Raw genomic sequence first — 23,159 nt, 5'->3', positions numbered from 1 at the left:
TAGGTTTAGGAAAAGAGCCTACTGTCACATGTTCTGAAAAGTGGATCTGACTATTTTAGTATTTTGTTTCCAGGAACCAATTAACCACAAGTATGGGTGAAAAATCCGACTTGTAAAAACTTAAAAGACTGCCTCCTTGACTACCATGCGTTGTGTTGATAGACCTGACTGAAATATAATATTGTTGATATAATAAGACCCGATTAAAATACAGAATGTTCATATTCCACCAGCCACCCAACTACTTTCTTATATGATTTCTCAAAATTCTGCCCTGACATCTAATTTTGATCCCATGAGAACTTAAAGGGTTCAAAATATACATTCGCTCAAAGAAAGAAACCAGCAGGATCTATAAAATGGAAACTAACTAAGCAGTATAACAACATGAAAAGAAGAAAATAACTTCCACTTACGTGTCTATCATTTTTTGCATGAGATTGCTGATGGAAAAATCTATGGCACAAGGCTATGGCTGTCGCAATGGTTACCTGGGAACTGAATAAACAATAGACAATCAGCCTATTACTATATTAGGCCTATGGTCTTTACCTGTGGAAAAAGCATCCAGGTTCCGTTTAGTCCAAGTTCCAAAAATGATTTCTTTTAGACTTTTTCTCTAGGTTAGCAGTATCTAAAACAAAATTGTTAAAGTATATCAGACCTATGGGCTAGTCCTATGGAAACATTGCCAAATAGGCTATTCATATATTAATATTATCAGTTGAAAATCTATGGCCCGCCTAACTAATATGTCAAGAACTTAGAAGTCCAGTTTCTCAAAATCATTATACATAATCCACTATAGTTCTGAGTTCTCTCTATGTTTAATATTTCTTCTAAGAAGGACATTTCTCTCTTTGTTTAAGTTTTCTTCTAAGAAGGATTGTGTAAATTTTCAAATTCATTGCTTTCTTGCTCCAGGAATTCATATCAATGATCGTGCTTTGCAGCTTTTCAATTCAAACCAAATTGTCATAGTGGACTCAATTAATAAATTATATTTTATATTTATAAATTTTTAAGACCTTGACGCTCCCCCACGTTTCCTAAAAAATGGTAGGGAGCTTTTGCATAGGCCGCTCCTGCGCCCCCTCGTCCCGGAACCTTGGTGGAACATTGGTTATTTGGGCATACTGAACCAGGTGCATCATCCTCATCCAAAAAGGTGGAACACAAGCAATCAATGATCGGCGTTTGGGATCCATGAAGTACTCTTTCCTATGGTGGAGACCCATGGCTCTCTATGCTCACCCTACAAGTTCCAATGTAGCCCTCCCGAGGGTTAGGACCCCGTATAGGGTGACTAAACCCAAAATAGGGACCCACCTACAACCTTGCATAAGTTCCAATGCGTCCCCCAACCCTCCAATACAACAAACCATTAGAATAATCAAGTAAACGAGCTTACAAGTCATGGAATCAATGGGGCACTTCATGGTGGCACACCCTTCCATAGTGGGCTTTGGCATGTGTAATTGTCTCCAAGCTTAATAAAGGGGTTAATCAAAGACCCTATTAGGTGGTTTCAACCTTTAAAGGGGGTGACATGTCCATGGTACATCCCTTAAGTGGTAGGTGGAAAATGATATAGTAATGGAACAGAGTGGGGATCAGGGGATTCATCCAGACCACATGTCATGGTACAAGGGTAGTGATAATAATGGAAGCCCACACCTGGGTATATGAGTGTCAGAAGGAGCAAATCGTGGTACATTAGTTACCCCGACCTTTGTTTTTCCACCCTTCTTCATATGCCTTTTCGCCTTTGATTAATTTTTCTTCATAATTGCTTTGGGGCTCTAAGGGACGAGAGCATGATGTGTAGTATATAGCAGTGGATACCCCTTTAAGGTGGGGCAGTTCATCTCCCACCAGGGGTTGGGAAAATCATGGGTTCATTAAAGATGGAGGGGGCTCATCTAGGGCCCATAGAAACTAGGGTGATGGACATGGATAAGGGGTAGAGCTCATGTTTGGCTTTTGCCCACATGCTAAATTTGTATGTCTCGACCACCATTTTCATTTTGTGGTATATTTCCTATTGAGAGTGGCCAAGTTATGCGTTTTCTTTTCTTTTTAGCTGCATCAACTTCTAGGGCATCGTTCCATGCCCAACCCAAGGTGTGGACAAGGGGAAGGGGAGGCTAACCCTATGTGGACCCAGATGGGAAAAGAGATGAATAGTGCTAAAATGAGTGGAAGGGGGTGATGTATGTGGTGTTGGGAAGCAAGACCATGCAACCAAAGTCAGGATTTCCCAAGTAGTGCCAACCCTAAGGCTAGTGGCTAGTAAAGGAGATCCCACGACACTAGGATACAAGGCTAACCACGGAATCGGGTAGCGGAGACAATAATATAGACCTGGCCTACTTTTCTCGTCGAATCCCCCCACCAATCCATGCCCAAAGGTGCCCATGACAAGTAAGGAAAATTACTCAACTATACCAATGAAAAGTCATACCTTCAGGATCGAGAGGCCCACCTTTAAACATACAATCATAACAAGCGGTCAAGGGACCGCATGGCTGGCTTAGGTGGCGAAGATAATGGCATGTCGAGCTAACTGGTGGCTGCAAGGGGCTGTTGGCTACCGGTTGAGGACCATCTAGGATAAATTTTTTCTCCTATATACACTACCCACATGTGATGTGTAACAGCCCCAATAGTGAGTCATTGGGGTGAGCACAGGTCACTAAAACACAAAGATAAGGAGGTAAGGCTTGTTGTTGCACATTATCCGAGTGAACTTCTTAGGGTTACAACTCCTGAAGCTCCTTATAAATATGATAAAATGAAGGAGACCTTGTAACTGACCGTGGAAAGTGTTTGCGGTAAAATGACATTAGATGCCCTTCATTCATTGGAGGACTAAGGTTCTAGAGTTGATGGCTAAGGTAAAAATCATATGTCATCATGCTTGATTTAGATTGTGATGATCTTATTATGCATATGTTTCATTACTTCCTTGATGCTATCAGTGAAGACCGTGATGCAACCATCTAAGATCACATAAAAGCAATCATGGTTACCATTATTATTGAAAGTGACGAGATTTCCCAAACCATCCCGTCTCTGTTAATGGCCATTTTGAAAGAACAACAAGTTATTTCTATAGCTTCTTACAACATGGTATGTAGTGTTGTCAAACAATGTGAAGGGAATCTAAAATTTCACTTGTTTTACAAGGAGCTGGTGCGAGCAAACGAAAGGGATGAGGAGGTTTGTATGGATGCCTTCACAAGGGAGGATGATGGTACCGCTTCACAGATATCCTCTACAAGGCTTGAAAGTAATGATCAGACTTAGGAGGAAATTGAAAAGCTTATAAAAGGCCTTTTAGCAATGAAAAAGGAAACCAGGTTGTTAGACGAGGCTATATTACAACAAGACAGTGAGCATGAAACTTTGGGAGCCAAGTGTGCTAGGACAACTAGCAATCTTTCTAGTATGGAGAACTAGTTAAGAGTTACTAATGGAGTAGTATCACAACTTTACTTTTGAGTTGTGGAGTAGTCCTCTTTAAGAGTACATAGATAGGGATTGCAATGCCAAACACCCATATGAGCAATTTTCTAGCCATCATAAGGATGAAGGGATGACACCAAAGATCATGAGCAAAGAGGGAGCAAGAACTCAAACTTGCAGGTGGTTTTGACAGGTGGGCTAGTATAATGGGTTGCAAGATTAGGAGACAAAAATTTTGGATAGTAGTGTCCCACTTATAATCAGAGATTGTTGATGGCAAGTGGAAGAGGCATTCTCTGGGATATGGACCCCAAAGGTGTTAGGTTTGTTGAATTTGTAACTATGGTCAGTCTTCATAATGTATATTTGGCCACTTGATGTACTTGTAATGATTATTGTAAAGCATATTTTTAAATGGTAGAGTCAAAGAAAAACTTATTTTGAGTCAAAATCCCTTTGCAACTTTGTAAAGAAGAAATTTTTTATTTTCAAATTGTAATTTTTGGCTCCAAAAGTTGTCAAGTCAGCCTCCCTCCAAATCAATTCTGCCCAGGGTAAAGACACACCCTTTCGACCTAGAATATCACTATATAAAGGCAGCTCTACCTAACTTCTCCACCATCAATTCACATCTCTCTCTTAAGAAAGTTTTTGGGTAAGTAAGCAAAGGACAAGAAGGACTAAGAGGATGAAATCATCTCTTCTATCTCTCCCTTCTAGCTCACATGTGTGAATAGTCTCTCTCTCTTTGCAGTTTGCATATTTTTGGGTAGTTTTGTTGTAGGAGGTTGAAATTCTAGGTAGTTGTAGGTGCTGAAATTTTGGGTGACTGTTAGTTGCAAGAGGGCTGAAATTTTTGGGTCAGATCAGGCAAAACGAATTTCTAGATCAAATTGGGAGGCTTGAATTGGAGAGGTTGACTAGGTTTGACCATAGGTCTAGGTGTGTCTCTTGTTGAACAAAATAATTTCTCTATTGAAAAGGTTGTTGGGTTTTTCCTCTTGGTGGGTTTTCCTAAGTTAAATCTTGTCTTTCTTTGTGCATTGTGATCTCTACTGTTCTACTGCTCTTGTATGATTGAATTTTTGAAGTATAATTGTTGAATGATATATTAGAATAACTTATAAGAAGATCTACATCAAAAGTAATTATCAACATTTTAGAAATATTGTGCTAGTCTATATTGCATTTGGAAAATCAACATGGTATCAGAGCCTTGGTGAAGGAAGGAACACTAAGATCATATTTGAAGAAACCCTACTTTGATATTCTATCGTTGAAGTCCTTCTTGTTGATTCACGTTTATGGCTTCCTCTATGAAATTTGAGAACAAATTGGAAGGAGCCTCCAATTTTAGAGCTTGGAAACTTAGGATTGATCTTATTTTAGTACAAAATCTTGGATATTGTGATAGGAAAATTTATAGAACCAACAAATGTTGCAAGAAAGGAGAAATTCAAGGAAGATGACATCATTGCCATGAGTCTTATTGTAGACTCCATTAGAGATCTTCTAATTCCCTGCATTGCAAAGCTTGATACTTTCAAGGAGACGTATGAAGCCCTAACTATCTATTCACTAGAGAGAATGTTGGTCAAGCCATGAGTCTAAAGAATGAGCTTTTTGATGTAAGGATTATAGATAATGACATCGTGGCTTCATATTTTGTATGGATTTCACAAATAAGTGATCAACTTTCAGCTATTGGAGAAACTATTTCTGAGAATGAACTTGTGATTACAATGCTTAATAATCTACCTAGATCATGGGATGCATTTGCTGCTGGTATAAGCAACTGGAAAGAAGCTCCTTAATTTGAACAACTACGGACCTCCTGTGCTCAATAAGAATCAAGGATCCTATCAAGAGATGGGAAGGAAGAAGTTACTCAAGCAGTTGCAACTCTGTTAAATTTGGACAACTAGGTCCAAACTCCATGTTCTGATGCTCAGATTAAGAGGCTAATATTTTTGTTGGATTCCTCTTTCTGAGAGGTGTAAAATCCATATAAAAATAGTCTTAATCCGATGAGCAGAACTTATATTTTGAATTTATTATTCTTAATAAATTATATGTGCAAAGGTCAGCCAGTTTTGTAATGTAGGCTCACATGCCCAACAGATGTGTCACACACCCTCATTGATGGATATATATATACAGGAAAAGTTGGAGAGAATTTGATCACAACACAACTCACATCTTCCTCTCTCATCCTAAAAAGTACGAGCTACCTGGAGGACGAATTTCAGCCACACGTGGGAAGGACGAAGAGGATTTTTCTGCTGCTAGGGTTTCGCAGAAGTTTGACCAGCGTTGACTTTGGTCAACGCTTGGTCCAAACAAGCTGAAAACTTGTGGGAGGTTCGATTTTTGAAGGACATACTACCTGGCACAAAAATCGAGGTCATAGGGTTGACCGTTTTGCTGCTGCGTTGACTTTTAGCTTGCTGCCCCTGCGTTGACTTTTCAGGACAACGTTGAACTGACTTGGGTTGACTCATCTACTGGTTGGAGGGTTGTTGTGACACATGCTGGGCTGGCTGACCAAAGGAGACTTTGCTGGTTGAAGCATCCTGTTGACCGCCGAAACAAACACATACATTTTTCTTGTTTCTGATTTGTCTTCTGTAAGATCTGCTTATATGTTCTATCTGCATTTTGCTTATCTACTTGTATGATTGCTGTGAGAAAAGTGAAATTGCTCTTAGCATAGAACATCTACAAAACTTAACATGGTATCAGAGCTGAGGTGAAGACAAACTCTATCTATAGCAATCATCATCGAAGGAAATGGATTCCTCTAAGCTTGAATTCAGGGAGAATGACAAGCTGACTGGAAGTGATGACTTCCATGCCTGGAAGATGTTATTAGATCTCAAATTAGAAGATCATGATCTCCTAGATCATGTGACAGGGAAGATTCAAGAACCTCCATCAAATGCCTCTGCTGCTGTTAAACACAAGTATAAGAAGGGAGAAATCAGAGCAAAACTGCTGATCAGGGAATCCATAAATAAGAGTCTGGTTGCCTACATATCTGAACTAGGCACATCCAAGGAGATGTATGACAAACTGATACTTATGTTCCGAGTAAACAATGTGAACCAAGTGCTATTCCTCAAGAACAAGTTGAAGAATATGAAGAAGGGCCGAGACGAGTCTATTCAAACTTTCTTTATGAAGTTGACCGAAACCAGGAACAATCTGCTAGCTATTGGGGAGACAATAGCTGATCGTGAGATGGTTCTCACCGCACTTGGAGGACTTCCATATGAATGGCAAGTATTCACAACTACCATTCTCAACAATAATACCATCCCTAACTTTGATGAGCTTCTGTCTAGATGTATGCAAGAAGAAACAAGGATGAAGGAATTTGATAATGAAAGAAATGCTGCCTATGTTGCTCATTCCCGAAAGAAGAACTCTGGTGGTTCCAAGGACAAAGGAAGGACTAAGACTCAAAAGAAGAAGGGTAAATGTTTCACCTGCCATAGGACTGGACACTATGCTAGAGAATGCCCCTTGCAGAAGAATTCTCCCGATAGTGACGACAACAACAACAACCGAAGGAATGGGAATCAAAGAAATGACAAATCCAAAGGAAAGAGGAAGGCTCACTTTGAAGGAAACCATCCACCTTCTAAAAGGACCAGAAATACCAGGTATGAGGAGTCTAATGTTGTTGATAAAAGAAATGAGTATATTCTAATATCTGCTCTCTCAGCTGCATCTCCGCCCGACACTATGGATGTCTGGCTAATCGATAGTGGTGCCTCAAGACACATCACCGGATTCAAGGAAGCACTTTCTGACATGGTTGAAAGGGATACTAATCTAGAAATTACCCTTGGGGATAATGCCACTTATCCTGTGAAAGGGACCGGGACTGTGACCCTCCACTTGTCTCAAGGACAAGTCCTCCATCTACAAGATGTACTCTATGTACCCAAATTGAAGAAGAACCTTGTGTCTGTATCTGCCATGGAAGACAAAGGATTCAATGTAACTTTCTCTGATGGAAAGGTACTCATGTGGAAGAAGAGCTTCAAGGAAGCTATCTCAATTGGTTTTAGAGTTGGTACACTCTACCAGGTTGGAGGGAGTCCGTTGGGAGCTATGACTTGTGATACTATCCGTCAAACCGAACTATGGCACCGAAGATTTGGACACCTTCATTACAAGGCTCTTCCCGAAGCAAGGAAGGTGGTGACAGGGATGCCTGATTTTGGAAATAATCATAAAGGTGTATGTAAGGGCTGTGCTGAAGGAAAACATACAAGGGGACCTTTCCCCTCAAGTGTCACAAAGACATCTGAGATATTGCAACTGGTCCATTTTGATCTTTCCGGTATGTTGCCTGTAACATCCCTGGGGGGATGTTCTTACTATATGACCTTTACTGATGACTTCTCTCGCAAAACCTGGATATACTTCTTGAAGAAGAAGGATGAGGCTTTCATGTGGTTCCGTACCTTCAAAGCCTTGGTGGAAAATATGACCGGAAAGAAGATCAAGATTTTGAGGACTGACAATGGCACTGAATATGAGTCAAATGAGTTCAAAGACTTTTGCAGAGAAGCTGGCATTAAGAGGGAGACTACCACTGCATATACTCCTGAGCAGAATGGTGTCGCTGAACGCAAGAATAGGACTATTGTGGAAGCTGCTCGTGCCATGCTATGTGACCAGGGTCTTCCAAAGTTTCTGTGGGGAGAAGCTGCAAATACTGCTGTGTACATTCAAAACCGATGCCCTCATTCCGCTTTGGACTCCAAAACTCCCGAAGAGGTTTTCTCTGGTAAGAAACCTGATGTCTCACATTTTAGAATTTTTTGGATGTCCTGTCTATTTTCATGTGCCGAAAGAAAAGAGAAGTAAGCTGGATGCTACTGGGAAGAAAGGAATGTTTGTGGGCTACAGTGAGACTTCTAAGGCATATAGAGTCTATGTACCTGGTCAAAGGGAAGTAGAGATAAGCCATGATGTCACTTTTGACGAAGATGCTTCCCTGAAGAAAGTAGTAGATCTTCCTAGATCTGAAGAAAACCATGAAGAAAGACCTGGAAATCTGGAAGAACCCCAGGATGAGACTATGCCTGATGTTGAAGAGCCAATGGACCCTATTGATCCTTCCCCTTCTCTAGGAAAGAGGCCATCATGGCTCAGGGACACCCTCGAAGATGCTGAGGGTCATGCTGCCCCAAGGGGAACATTCCGAGAAAGCAAGAAGCCGTGTAGATACCAAGGGTATCTAGCTGCCATGAGTACTATTATACAATCTGAACCTGGATCTTTTGAAGAAGCCATCAAGCATCAAGTTTGGAAGGATGCTATGCATGAAGAATATGAGGCTATTATGAAGAATGATGTCTGGGATGTGGTCCCGAGACCGAAGGACAAATCTGTTGTCACCGCTAAATGGCTCTACAAGATTAAACATGGATCTGATGGGAGTGCTGAAAAGTTTAAGGCAAGATTTGTTGCCCGTGGCTTCTCTCAAAAGGAAGGAATTGACTATGACGATATATTTGCACCTGTGGCTCGACATACCACCATCCGATCCATCATAGCCCTTGCTGCTACGCAAGGATGGAGTCTTCATCAGATGGATGTCAAGACTGCTTTTCTGCATGGTGCAATAAAGGAAGAGGTGTATGTAGAACAACCTCTGGGATTTGAAGTTCAAGATCGAGACACTTATGTCTGCAGGTTGAAGAAAGCCCTCTATGGGTTAAAGCAAGCACCCAGAGCTTGGTATGAGAGGATGGATAGTTACTTGATGAAGCTGGGCTTCACTCGAAGCAATGCTGATCCAAACCTTTACTTTAAGGTTGAGGAAGGAAAGCCTCTCATTCTAGTGCTGTATGTGGACGACCTCTTCCTGACAGGTGATGACCCTCTCATTCATCAATGTAAGAGGGAGCTTGCTGCTGAGTTCGAGATGAAAGACCTAGGACTGATGCACTATTTCCTAGGCCTGGAGGTCTGGCAGAGACCTGGAAAGATTTTCCTTTCTCAAGGAAAGTATATTGTGAAGCTTCTGGAAAGATTTGGGATGGTGGACTGTAAGTCCGTGTCGACACCAATGGAACTCAACTTTAAGAAGTTGAGTGGCAGCGTTGCAGGGCCTATCTTGGCCAATCCTACTGAGTATCGTCAACTCATAGGAGCTTTGATGTTCTTAGTGAACACCCGTCCGGACATATGTTTTGCAGTGAATACTTTGAGTCAACAGATGGTTGAGCCTCATCATTTTCACTGGGTTGGTGCCAAGAATCTTTTGAGATATCTTCGGGGCACGATAAACCATGGGCTGAGATACACTGCCGGGAGTGTGATACTCCGGGGATATACTGATGCCGATTGGGCTGGCAGTGTGGTGGATCGTAAGAGCACATCTGGATGCTGTTTCAATCTTGGTTCTGCTTCGATCTCATGGATGAGCAGGAAGCAGAAGTCGGTGGCTTTGAGCACCGCGGAGGCCGAATACATTGCTGCTAGTATGGCCTGTTGTGAAGCAGTTTGGTTGAGGAAGCTCTTTAGTGAGCTGTTCCAACATGTGCTAGATACCACTGTAATACTCTGTGATAATCAGAGTGGGATTCGTATGACTGAGAATCCTGTGTTCCACGACCGATCCAAGCATATTGATATCAGGTACCACTTTATCCGGGATATGGTACAGCGAGGCGCCGTAAGGCTCGATCATATAGGAACTGATGAGCTGGTCGCGGATATTCTCACTAAGCCCCTGGGGAAGGTCAAGTTCCTAACCTTCCGTGAGAGTCTTGGTGTCGTGGAAAGACCCTATGATGTGGGTCCTGTTGGACGATGAGCTCTGGGAGCTCTGGGGGGCTTTGGGGATAGCTTCTCGGAGCTATAAGCACTCATAATGCTTCTGCCCCACCCTTGTGATTATTGAGCTGGTTCGCCACTCATTTAATCTGTGCCCCGTATGCATCCTACCCATTGAGTTCAGGGCTCATGGGAAGTACCTCTCATTTGGCCAATGAGGTGTGGAAAAGCTAGAGACTATTAGCAAAGACTGATGGACGCATCAGAGATTGCCGTACTCTCTATCTAGGATGGCATGGTCCAACCACTTGATCTGGGATCAAGATTTGTGAGGTCTGGGACCTCTGGACTGATTATGTCAGTCGGGGAATGATGTCTTTGTGACTGACCCACTTCTGTTCTGAAATAAAGAAGCCAGCAAAGCAAGTTTCGGCGGGATGACTCACAATGTTAATTGCACTAATAGATGGAGTTCTCCCTAGTTGAGAGGGAGTGTTAAATTTGGACAACTAGGTCCAAACTCCATGTTCTGATGCTCAGATTAAGAGGCTAATATTTTTGTTGGATTCCTCTTTCTGAGAGGTGTAAAATCCATATAAAAATAGTCTTAATCCGATGAGCAGAACTTATATTTTGAATTTATTATTCTTAATAAATTATATGTGCAAAGGTCAGCCAGTTTTGTAATGTAGGCTCACATGCCCAACAGATGTGTCACACACCCTCATTGATGGATATATATATACAGGAAAAGTTGGAGAGAATTTGATCACAACACAACTCACATCTTCCTCTCTCATCCTAAAAAGTACGAGCTACCTGGAGGACGAATTTCAGCCACACGTGGGAAGGACGAAGAGGATTTTTCTGCTGCTAGGGTTTCGCAGAAGTTTGACCAGCGTTGACTTTGGTCAACGCTTGGTCCAAACAAGCTGAAAACTTGTGGGAGGTTCGATTTTTGAAGGCCATACTACCTGGCACAAAAATCGAGGTCATAGGGTTGACCGTTTTGCTGCTGCGTTGACTTTTAGCTTGCTGCCCCTACGTTGACTTTTCAGGACAGCGTTGAACTGACTTGGGTTGACTCATCTACTGGTTGGAGGGTTGTTGTGACACATGCTGGGCTGGCTGACCAAAGGAGACTTTGCTGGTTGAAGCATCCTGTTGACCGCCGAAACAAACACATACATTTTTCTTGTTTCTGATTTGTCTTCTGTAAGATCTGCTTATATGTTCTATCTGCATTTTGCTTATCTACTTGTATGATTGCTGTGAGAAAAGTGAAATTGCTCTTAGCATAGAACATCTACAAATCTTTACAAACTCCCTTCAAGAAAAGTAGAGGAAAGAAGAATGGTGGCTCTCAAGGCAATGGAACAGGAAAGAAAAAGGACATGTCAAGAATTCAATCCTATGGTTGTCATAAATATGGATATTTCAAGAAGGATTGTCCTGAGTTGGCTAACAACAAAAAGAGAAAGGGAAAACAACATGCTTCTGCAGCTAATGTTGAAGATGAACACCCAAAGAAGCCTAAGGGTGACAAGGGCTTCTTTTACTTTTTCGCTCCAACAAGTTCTATTGCAGATGATGGTGACATGTGGCTGGTAGATAGTGGTGCATCAAGACTTGACCATAGATCGTGTAAATCTCACTAGCGTGATGGAAAAGAGGTAGTCTCAAAGGGAAGAGTTTGGGGACATCACAACTATGCAATCAAAGGAGTTGGAAAGGCGTCCATTGAGCTGGAATTTGGTAACAATGTGCATCTCAACAATGTTTTATATGTACTAGGTTTGAAAAAAAATATTGTCTCTTTCATCTTTAGAGGATAAAGGAGATAGAGTAGCTTTTGTGGATGGCAAAGTAATTGTATTGTCCAAGGGCTCTACTATAGATGATGCTAGGGATATTGGGATTCGTGAAGGAAGATTGTATAGGCTCATGAGTCAACCAACTCGAGCCCTAGTACATGATGAAATCAATCAAATTGAGCTATGGCATAGAAGGTATGGGCATCTTCATTATAGAGCGTTACTTGAATTAAATCAGATAGTTTCAGGTGTCCCAGAATTGTAGATAGATCGTGAAGGTGTTTGTAAAGTTTGTTCACTTGGAAAGAATATTAAGAAACCATTTCCAATAGTGACAACAGATCTAAAAAAGCTCATTTCCCATGAAATTTTGACATAATTTCCTTGTCATAATAAGTAAGCCAAAATCCTTTAAATTTGAAAAGAGATACATGTCTGAAATAATTTTAAATTGTTTAATTTGGGTATCTGCGAAGTATTTTGTTAATATTATTTACCCACATTACCCATATGAACTAGAATATGAAAAAGATTATTAATGCATTGTAAATCTTGATATTAATGAAAAATATAAATTAAAAATGCAGGCCCATTTGATGCTAATAACCATGGGCAAAGAAAACACAAAAAATATAGTTAAAAATAAAATATATATAGACTCTTAAATATAAGAGATAAATATAGACAATTATAGTTAAATATAAAATAGTTAAATGGTTAAAAAAAAAACAAAACATAGTTAAATATAAGATATATAGCTAAATATACAATAGTTAAATAGTTAAACAACATATTCCAGAAAGGACAAATTATGAAATTTCGACCAAAAATATAAAATATATAATTAAATATAAAATATTTTTACCTTGAAATATAATTAAATATAAAATCGTTGAATAGTTAAAAAACATATTCCAAAAATGACAAATTACTAGATTCTGGCCAAAAATATAAAATATATAGTTAAATACAAAATAGTTAAAAAGCGTATCCCATAAAGGACATATTACCGAATTTCGTCCAAAAAATATATTTTAGGTGAAATTGTGGCCTTAGTTTATTAAAAAAAACCAAAAAAAAAGTAGTTAAATATAACTTATATATAAAGAGTTAAATATAAAATATAAATATAAACAATTAAATTTAAATATAAAATGTATATATAGATAGTTAATTTAATAAAAGTGCCATATGTCAAAGGATTTGGATAAAAGTAAAAAATTAGAATTATTATATTAATTTTTTTATTTAATCTTGTGCTAATAAATATTGTGGAACACAATCCATGGGGTCTTGGATAGACGGTGATTGGGTGCTCTGTTAAGGCGCTCCTTGATGTGAATTCGTCGATTGAATTCCCCGCGCTGATTGGGGTGATATATTAGACATGATGAAGATTTAGTCCTGCCAAGCTTACAAACAAAAAAATATTGTGGAACATAGATAAAAATAAAGTAACATTAAAAACCTTCTACATGACATTTTTTATTAATTTCTTGATTTTGCCTTAGGAGGCCACTTTTAGGCTGAAATTTCCTGTAATGTTAGATTTTATTCACTTTGATGTATGTGGTCTGATGCTTGTGAGATGTTTTGAGGGTTCACTGTACTATGTGACATTTATTGATGACTTCTCTCGTAAGACATGGATTTATCTCATGAAGACCAAGGATGAGGCCCTCACAAAGTTCTAGGAGTTCAAAGCTGAAGTGGAGAACTTGACAGGCAAGAATATTAAGATCTTAAGATCTGACAATGAAGGAGAATACACCTCGAAGGAACTTGTGGCTTTCTATTAGAAAGCTAGGATTGAGAGGGAGTTGATTGTCCCTTGTAATCCATAATAGAATGGTGTAGCAGAACGTAAGAACAAGTCCATTGAAGAATGTATTAAGGCCATGATGCATGATAAAGATTTGTCGATGTTTGTATGGGTAGAAGCATCATTAACAATCGTATACATCCAAAATAGCAGTCCTCATCGAATTTTGAAAGATATGACTCTTGAAGAAGCATTCTCTAGACGAAAGCCAAAGGTTGGACTTATGAGAATCTTTGGTTGTCGTGTCTACATCCATGCTCCTAAGGATAAGAGGAACAAGCTTGAACCTTCAAGAAAGAAAGACATATTTGTTGGTTATACTGAATCATCAAAGGCCTATAGAATCTACATTGCAGAGGAACAATGGATTGAGGTCAGCCGGGATGTCACCTTTGATGAGAAAGTTGCACATTGGAAGTCTAAGGATGTCTCCATGGATTCCTTGGATGAAGTTAAGCAAGAGGCTTCAAAGAAAGAGCATTCAAGTTCTACATAATGCCCTAGAGAGCCTCATGAACCAGTGGAATCGGTTACTTTTCCAGTGATTAGAAAAGCACCAACATGGCTTAAATCTACATTGGAAGAAGCAAAAGGACATGCAACTTTTGATGGCACATCCAAAGTAATTAAGAAGCCTAAGAGGTTTTCCAGTTATGCAACTCTCATGACTAACTTGATTAATGCAGAAGCTTCTAAAAGGTGGAACACGAGAAAAATAGGGATCCATGATGTACTCCCTGATATGGTGGAGGCCCATGGTTCTCAATGCTCATCCCACAAGTGCCAATGTGGCCCTTTGGAGGGATTGAACCTTGTATAAGGAGACCAAACGCCAAATGGAGACCCACCTGCAATCCTGCATAAGATCCACCTACAATCCTGCATAACATCCATTGTGTCTCCTTGCTCTCCAATATAACAAATCATTAGAGTAATCAAGTAAAAGAGCTTACAAATCATGGAATCAATTGGGCACTTCATGGTGGCATGCCCTTCCAGAGTGGGCTTTGGCATGTATAGGTGCTTCCAAGCTCAATAAGGGGGTTAACCAAGGAGCCTATTAGGTGGTTTTAGCGTTTAAAGGAAGTGACATGTCCATGGTACATCCATCAATGGGTAGGTGGCATGTGATATAGTGATGGAATGGAGTGGGGATCAGGGGAAGGATCCAGGCCACATGTCATGGTACAAGGGTAGCTATAATGGGGGAAGCCCACACTTGGCTATATGAATGTAGTAGGGAGAAAATCATGGTACGAGAGGGAGTGCGCAGTTTAGGTAAGGAGGGAAAGATTTTTGTGGTAAATCTCTCTGTAAGTGAGTTGACAGAGAGGTAGGATTTCCAAATCGAGATTTGTTAGTGGCAAAAGGAGCAATGCAATAAAAGCTTTGGAATTCGAATTCTCATTTGCTGAGCAACAATAAGAGAGAGGAGGTCATTCGAATTTTTCGATTGGCAAAAATGGCAGCGAGTGGGTTGAGAGATTATCATCAATTAGATGGTGCATCCAACTGTGTGATCTAGAAGGGAAGGATGTCATGCCTTCTGGATGAACTTTTTCTCAAGAAGTACGTCGACAGTGTGGTAGATGTACCCGCAAATCTAGATCCACTCAAGATGTGCAAGGGAGAAATGGCGAAGACAAAGAGAATGATCCTCGACGGAGTGAAGCATCATGTGGTATGTCACATCGTTGGCAAAGGGATTGCCAAAGAGATGTGGGATGCCTCGTCAACGCTATATCAGGGATCTTCCAAGCAGCGAAAGATGTACTTGGAGCAGAAAATGAGATCCATGCAGATGTAGAAGGGGGAATGCATTGGTCCATTCCTTGCAAAGTTTCAGGAAAGTCGGGACGAGCTAGCAGTTGTGGGGTCTACACCTCAGTCGTCCGAGATGGTAAGATTGGCCCTCAACTCAATTTCAGAGGAGTGGCAAGTATTTGTCCAGAGTATCCTAGGTAGGGAGAACTTGTTGGACTGGGAAGGAATGTGGGCAACTCTTAAGAAAGAGGAGCTGAGGAGAGACTTGGTCAAGCGTAAACTTGACAAAAGTAGCAACAATGGGTCGAAGCCCAAGGAGGAGGAAGAGAATGCAACACTCGCATCCAAGGGGCAGTAGGAGCGGCAGAGGTGAAGGACGTCTCGAAGATTAAATGCTTTAGGTGTTGTGAATTTGGTCACTACGCAACACAGTGTCCTCTCAGAAAAAGGACAAAAATGAAAAGCATGATCCAAAGGTTGCACCCGCGAAGATCGAGGAGGAGTTTGCCACGACAACCCAGATACCTCTTGGAGGGAGGTGGGGTGATCTAGAGTTGTAGTTCGAAAGGACTGCAGAAGGGAAGGATCCTTGGGGAGCCCACCTCTCGGATCAATTCCTTGCTACGAGAGCCTAGATTAGAAATAGCAGGATGGACTAGTGTCCCTTGTGGAGGAGTGCTAGAGTGACAGTTGCAATGGCTAGGAGTGGCAGAGACTGAGCAACACAAGGAAGAGTTGGCAGTAGTACAGTTTGCACAGAACAGAGGCCAACAACAACACATAGGTTTCAAAGGGTCAGCGTAGAGACGAGCAGTAGTCAGACTCCAGCAACGAGATGTGTCATACTAAACACTTGTTCAATAATTTGGGATGCTTTTCCGTTGCTAATGCAGTAGCAACAACAATTGGAGAAGGTTGCAGTGTTGGCAGTGGCAGTGCCAGTAGCAACACAGATGTAGAATTTGAGAGGGAGTTGCAGTACAGATGCAATGTTGGCAGTGGCAGGACCAACAGTGTACATATGCAACATTTGCGCAATAGTTGATTGGCAAAGATTTCAGACATTAGCAGTGCAGAGGGAGATGCTTCAGAGTCAGAGTGATAATTCAGTAGGTTGCATTACTATAGCACATTCCTCGCTAAGAGGGAGTGTCGATTTCTGGTAGCATCGAATGTGCTCTAAGTCTCAAAATTTGCAGGGAGGCTTAGACACATGCATTCTCCAATACCCATAAATCGTTTTGGGAAATTCCACCCAGAGACAGTTTTATTAGAATAATTAATTATTTTTAATGGGACAATAATTTAATGGTATTAATCTAATTGTGGGGGAAACTTTTAGAAGAAGACAAAGATCGAGTCCAAATGATTTGAGACATTGATTAGAATCTAATCTGGGCCGTTGGTTCTCAACTAGAGGATTATAAGGACATCGATGGGCACTTGGAGAACATATCAAGTGAAGATTAGAAGATTGATTTTTTGAAGTAGAGCAGCTGCCGAAAAGAATTTCGAAATGATCTTTTGCAGTAAATGGCAGGGATAGTTCCGGTTGGAGATTTCTTCTGATCCGGGAATATTCAACAGAGAAGGCAAAGAGAGATTCGGGAGAGGCAACGCAGTGGCTAAGCTGTCCAGCGTATGCTGACACAAAGGCAACGCAGTGGCTAAGTTGGCCAGTGTATGCTGACACAAAGGCAATGTAGAGGCATTGAGGAGGTCTGCAAATTTGCTAGAGGAGTAGATATCAGAAACCAAAAGCCGGGGTGTGAGATCGAGAGATGAAAATCAAAGTTCCTGGGAAGCAAATCGATCAGCAAAGGGAGTGACGTTGTCCCTAGACACTGTGATGCTGGGATGATGCAGTGACTCTGTAGAGGCAGCAAGGGGCAAGTCATTCTGTGGCTGGATCAGTCAGGTCTCCAGTGATAGTGTGAGGTAATCTCATTTATCTCTGTGTCAATGATACTCTTTGTACTAGATAGCCAAGAAGGCATCCAAATATTGTATTCAGAAATTACTACTGCATAATAATAAAACCTTTAGCTCCTGCACCGGTTTTCCCGTTTTGGGTTTTTCCGGGGACATTTGTCCAAAAATAACTGTGTAGATGTGTTATGTATTTCTTTCTTGCTTAATTTCTTGTATCCACATTTAATTTAATTAGTGAAGTTTGCAGTGTATTAGTTTCAGTGTTTACTGTAGGAAATACTAAATAATTTGTTCAATAATTAACAAATAGAAGGAACTTAATCAATTGTTGCAGTAGAAATTTGGGGCTTCCAACTTTTCATGATGTTCAGAGATTGGCTTGAGATCCAATTATTGGACGAGGAAGATGCACTTGGTTCACCTTTGCCTAGCCAACCCCACAAATGTACCATGCACTTGGCAGTTGACCCAGGATTTGTAGGGTGATGTGGCATCACCTACACCATCATCCGAGCCCTTACAGATGGTTTATAGGTATATCTTCAACTTTCTTGGAGACCCATGAGGTCACTTGTGTGGCCTCACAACCGTTGGGTGCACCAAAGGTTTATTATGTGGAGAACAAGGGACCAACCGCTTGTCCATTACTTTTGGAAGTGCAACTCATCATTTTGGCACTTATGGATTTCATCAGGCCTCTGGGAGATCCCAATGACATGCATTATTGATCATTCGACCTCTTGTGAGGCTTATTATTTTATGTGTGAGCTAGTATGGTGGGCTTGTCACCATTAGATACTTATTTGCACATTAGTTTAGTTGATGGGCTAATGTAGGCTCAAGTTAGGTAATTCGAACTCCTAATGAGTGTATAAATAGGAGAGGACATGGATTCATTTGTATCATCACTTTGGATTGGATCATTCTTCTCTTTAGAGAATTTCGCACTTCTTGCGGGGTGATGGATTGGAGCATTGATGAATTTTGATGTTTGGATTGGAGTATTTTATCTTGGAGCTTCTTTATTGTCAAATTGTTGATGGTTGGATATGTTCTATTACATGTAAGTATACACATTTAATGTTATTCTTGTTTTACTTCTGTCATATGCATTAAATAGGATTTTCGCTATACTAGGGCTAATTGTTGCATTGCATAGTTGCAAAATTGTGGAATTATTGTTTCTATATAGCATCTCTCAATGTTTGGGTGATGTATATGAATGAAATCTCCTAAGTATAATTCCACTAGTGGATCTATCTTGATAAGTCATCCCTTTTTTCCAAGCGAAGTATGAAAGCTTTGAAGTCTCTTCTTCTCCCCAAGGGATTTGGCACTGGTCCACCAATAGGTGATCACTCAAAGAGCATTTTTTCACAAACTTTCCCTTTCTCTTCTAGGTCCAGCCAAGTTGGGTCACCTAGGGAATCACTTTCGCGACAAAGTAGCTATAGAAAAAGTTCGATCTCCTAGCCTTTACTGCGCTGGTGTGTCCTCAATGCCTCCTCCAAATTTTAAACCATTCTGACAGTGGAGTTGTGTGATATCCCAAGCCCTAGCTCAGAGATTAGACTCTGCCCTCGTATTCCCTAGGCTAGCACCTCATAGGATCAATTTGACACCTTGAAGTGGAAATCCTTACTTTGATCCTTTCCCCTTGCTTGTCTAGGTTAAGAATATCATTCGTTGCTAGGTTCTCTCTCCTTAACCTAGGCTGGGTCCACTTGGTCCCGTATGGTCCCATACCTTTGAAAGGTCAATTCCTCAAGAACCATTAGGGAAGTCAAGTTCAATAAGGATTTTAGGATTTGGAAACTCCTTTACAAGGCATATTCCTCTAACCTAACCCTCAAATCCTCACCTCCTTATCTTAGAAGTCTTTGTACCTTGCTTGAAGAGCAAGTAAGCTCCATTCTTAACCCGCTTCTAGGAAAAATATCATTAAGGTCACTTCACATCCATTGATTGATTCATCCTCCACAAGTGACTTTCTATATACCAGGTCTCCTCCCATCGGTGAAAGTCCGTAAAGAGTAGGGAGTTTTCGCTGAGGTGATAGTGGGCTAAGTCTCCATTGTTGCCCTTAAACTAACAGTGGTCCCTTTAGGAGTCCCTTTTATGCTCCCTGCTAGTTTGAGTTGTAACATTCAACAAGAGTGTTGTTCAACACACAAGATCTCCAGGCGGAATCTCACCCTATCTTCGGTGGACTTCGAGTGCCATCCCTAGGAGGAGTTCCATTTCAGTTGCAGAGCTATTTTGGTGATCTTTCAGGCAGATTGTGGGTTTCTCTCAGTGGACTGGACGCAGAAGGGAATATGGTCCAACCAGGAAGTGGTTGTTGAGGGGTAGCACTTTGGTTGGGCTTTTCAGGAGAAGATTGGACTATATGAATTACTAGAGTTTGGGGGTTGAATTGGGCACCTTTCATGAGGATCTTTGTTGTAGCTTCATCACCGATTCGTAGTAAATGTGTGGGCATGCGCAGAGGTTTCCCTTGAGGCATACGTGGGAGCCAAGCATGTGGGGCACTCTGAGCTAAGTTGAGTTGGGTTAGGAGGAGGCACCCAAAGAGGAATTTTGCTACCATTGGGCAACAATTTTGGAGGGCAAGACAATGATTTCTTGAGGAGGACCGAAATTCCCAGGCATTAGAGGAGCACGTGGAAATTGGGGTGAATTCCAGAGGGCAGGATTTGGCGAAACCATTTCTGGGTTTTGGTGGGTTTGTTGAGGAGAGACCAGCGCTAATTTAGCAGAATTTATTGAGCATTAGAACGGGACAAACAACAACAGTACATTAGTCGACACTGCAGTTTTGCTAGTGTCAGTGCAAAGCTTAGAGGCGATTGACTTTCCAACATCTGGGCACTCATCTTCTCCACCTGGGACTTGTTTAGCTTGCCTTGGGTAAGCCTAGGGCCACTCATTTCATACTTATGTGTATCCCCTATTGATTTATAATAAAATGGCTCAGTTTGGCAAAGTCTCTGGTGTATTTCTGGAAGTTTTAATTTTGTGTTGCATGTACATCTGTATTCTTTGTTTATCACCATTGATTTTCCATTAGGAATATCAAAGTGGTATCAGAGCTAATGCTCTTGGCCAACTGTGTGTCTAAAACTAAGCAACATCAAGAAACAGGAGGGAATTCCGAGATGCTTTCAAATCAAGAAAAAATTGCTCAGAAATTCGATGAATAGAGTGAGGCTTTCCTAAAGATGACAAAACTTATGGAAGCATGGGTATCATCATGGTTAGCAAGAAAGAAAAATCACTGCAAGTAGGAAGCCCAAGACTCAAAAGCAGGAGAACATAATGGAGATAAAATTGTTGAGGAAGAACAAGTTAAGGAAACAATGAATAACAACTCTGAGTTTGGGCACCATATGGTACTTATAATCAGTGTTGATTTGGGGTAGCACTGGATGTGCTCTAGGCCTCAAATTTTGCAGCGAGGCTTAGGCACATATATTCCAAAGAACCGAGAAAGCATTTTGGGAAATTCCACCCAGAAACAATTCTATTAAAATAATTAATATTTTTTAATGGGACCCTATTTCTAAACTTAGGAAATTAAAATATTAATGGGTATTAATCTAATTGTGGGTGTAACTTCTAGAAGAAGATGAGGATCAAGCTGAAATGATCTTAGCCATTGATTAGCTTTTAATTTGGGTCGTTGAATGTGAACGAGAAGATTATTTAAGAAAGCTTAAGGGTCATTTGTAAGACACATCGAGAGATCAAGAGATTGAATTTCTGAAGTGAGAAGTTCTTAGGAGGAAATTCTGATCAAGGAGATTTCTTGCAGAGAGGGGCAGTGAGTATTCAAAAGAAGGAAGTTTTCCTGGGTCGGAGAGTACGAGGCAGAGAGGGAAAAACAATGTCCAGAGAGAGGCAAACACTGGCCCATGCAGAGCTGACACAGTGGCAATGTATGCCTTTGAGGGAGATCGAATTCCTGTTGAGGAAATCGAGTTGGGGTTTGAGACTGAGAGGTAGAGATTTGAATTTTCTAGCCAGCAGAGGGTCCAGAGAAGGAGCAATGTGATACTGAGCAGGGGTGATGCAGGGACTGCGTAGGAGTGACGCAGTTCTGCGTAGAGGCTCCAATTCAACATGATTAGACACAGATTCTCCCAGTGACATGGTGAGATCATTTCACCATTCATTTGTCTAGTTTCTCTATGTATAGGATTGCTAGTTGAGCATCCAAGAATTGTCCTTAGAATTTCTCGTGCATAATAATAAAACCCTCAAATCTGCTGCACCGATTTTCTCGCATTGGGTTTTTCCAAGGACATTTGTCCAAAAATAATGGTGTCAATTGTGTTGTATTTTATTTCTTGCTTAATCTTTTGTTTCCACATAATATTTAATTAAGTGGAGTTTGCAGTGTATGTATTACGATATTTTTTGTAGCATTTGCGTAGTCTTTGCGCAGAACTGCGTCACTCCTACACAGTTCCTGCATCACCCCTGTTGGGTATCATGTTGCTCCTTCACTGGACCCTCTACTGGCTGGAAAATTCGAATCTCTACCTCTCTCTCACACCTCGGCTCCCGGCTAATGAAAATCGATTTCCTCAATAGGAATTCGATCTCCTCCTCAGCATGCACTGACACTGCATCAACTTTGCATGGGCCAGCGTTTGCCTCTCTCTGGACGTCGTTTTGCCCTCTCTCTGCCTTGTACTCTTCGACCGAGGGAAACTTACTTCTTCCAGATACTCATTGCCCCTCTATGCATGAAATCTCCTTGATCAGAATTTCCTCCTGAGAACTTCTCACTTCAGAAATTCGATCTCTTGATCTCTCGGTGTGTCTTCCAAATGACCTTCAAGCTTCCTTAAATAATCTTCTCGTTGACATTCAACAACCCAGATTAAAAGTAATTTGTTTAAAAGAATTTAACAAATAGGAGTAATATCATCAGTTGCTGCAGTAGGGATTCTGGTTTAGAAATTTTCACAAACCAAAGGCATCACAGTTGTATGAAGGGCGGGAGCCAGCTTTCTTCAAGGCAACGATGCATGGTTCTAGTATGGATGGGAGAGACTACTTTACCCATTCTATCAATGAGGAGTCGAAGAAACCACCACAACTATTTGAGGTGACCACAAATTCAAGGACGCAAGTTCTTGATCAAATTCAACTCCCTTTCAATGGTGTGTTGAAAAAGAGTCCTTGTCATCCCTATCATTAGGGTTCTCATAGGGAGCCGCAATTTCAAAAATGGAACAGTAAAGGGGAAAGTTCTAAATCTTGACCAGTATGGGAGGATAAGTCAGAGTGCAAGAAGCGGATCACTGATTTTGGTACCTCAACATCTGCAGGATATCAATAGAGGCTCTTCAAATGTCCTGGAACAACATTCCAACAAAACAATTACAATTTATGATCCAGGCAAGGGAGGATCCTTTAATGATGTTCACATCATGGAACAGCATAGAGAACAATTGAATCCTAGATTAAAGGTTTATGAAAGGTGAGAAAGAAGGCACCCAATTCACACGTATGTGAAAGCTGCTTCAGCAACATTACCTCCTAAAGAAGTC

General features: G+C 40.9%; 1 protein-coding gene across 13 annotated transcripts in view; it reads left to right on the top strand.

The window, feature by feature from the left end:
* LOC149263220 (histone-lysine N-methyltransferase TRX1-like) overlaps positions 1-23,159 on the top strand; it is a 372,050-nt gene that overhangs the window by 277,511 nt on the left and 71,380 nt on the right. The gene's annotated exons all lie outside the window — the stretch shown is intronic.

The sequence above is a fragment of the Pinus tabuliformis genome, chromosome 6, assembly GCF_031772625.1.
Source record: "Pinus tabuliformis cultivar Carrire ecotype Pingquan chromosome 6, CPIR1, whole genome shotgun sequence".
Classification (NCBI taxonomy): domain Eukaryota; kingdom Viridiplantae; phylum Streptophyta; class Pinopsida; order Pinales; family Pinaceae; genus Pinus; species Pinus tabuliformis.
The sequence above is the reverse complement of the archived record's forward strand: the minus strand, read 5'-3'. Positions and strand labels throughout refer to the sequence as shown.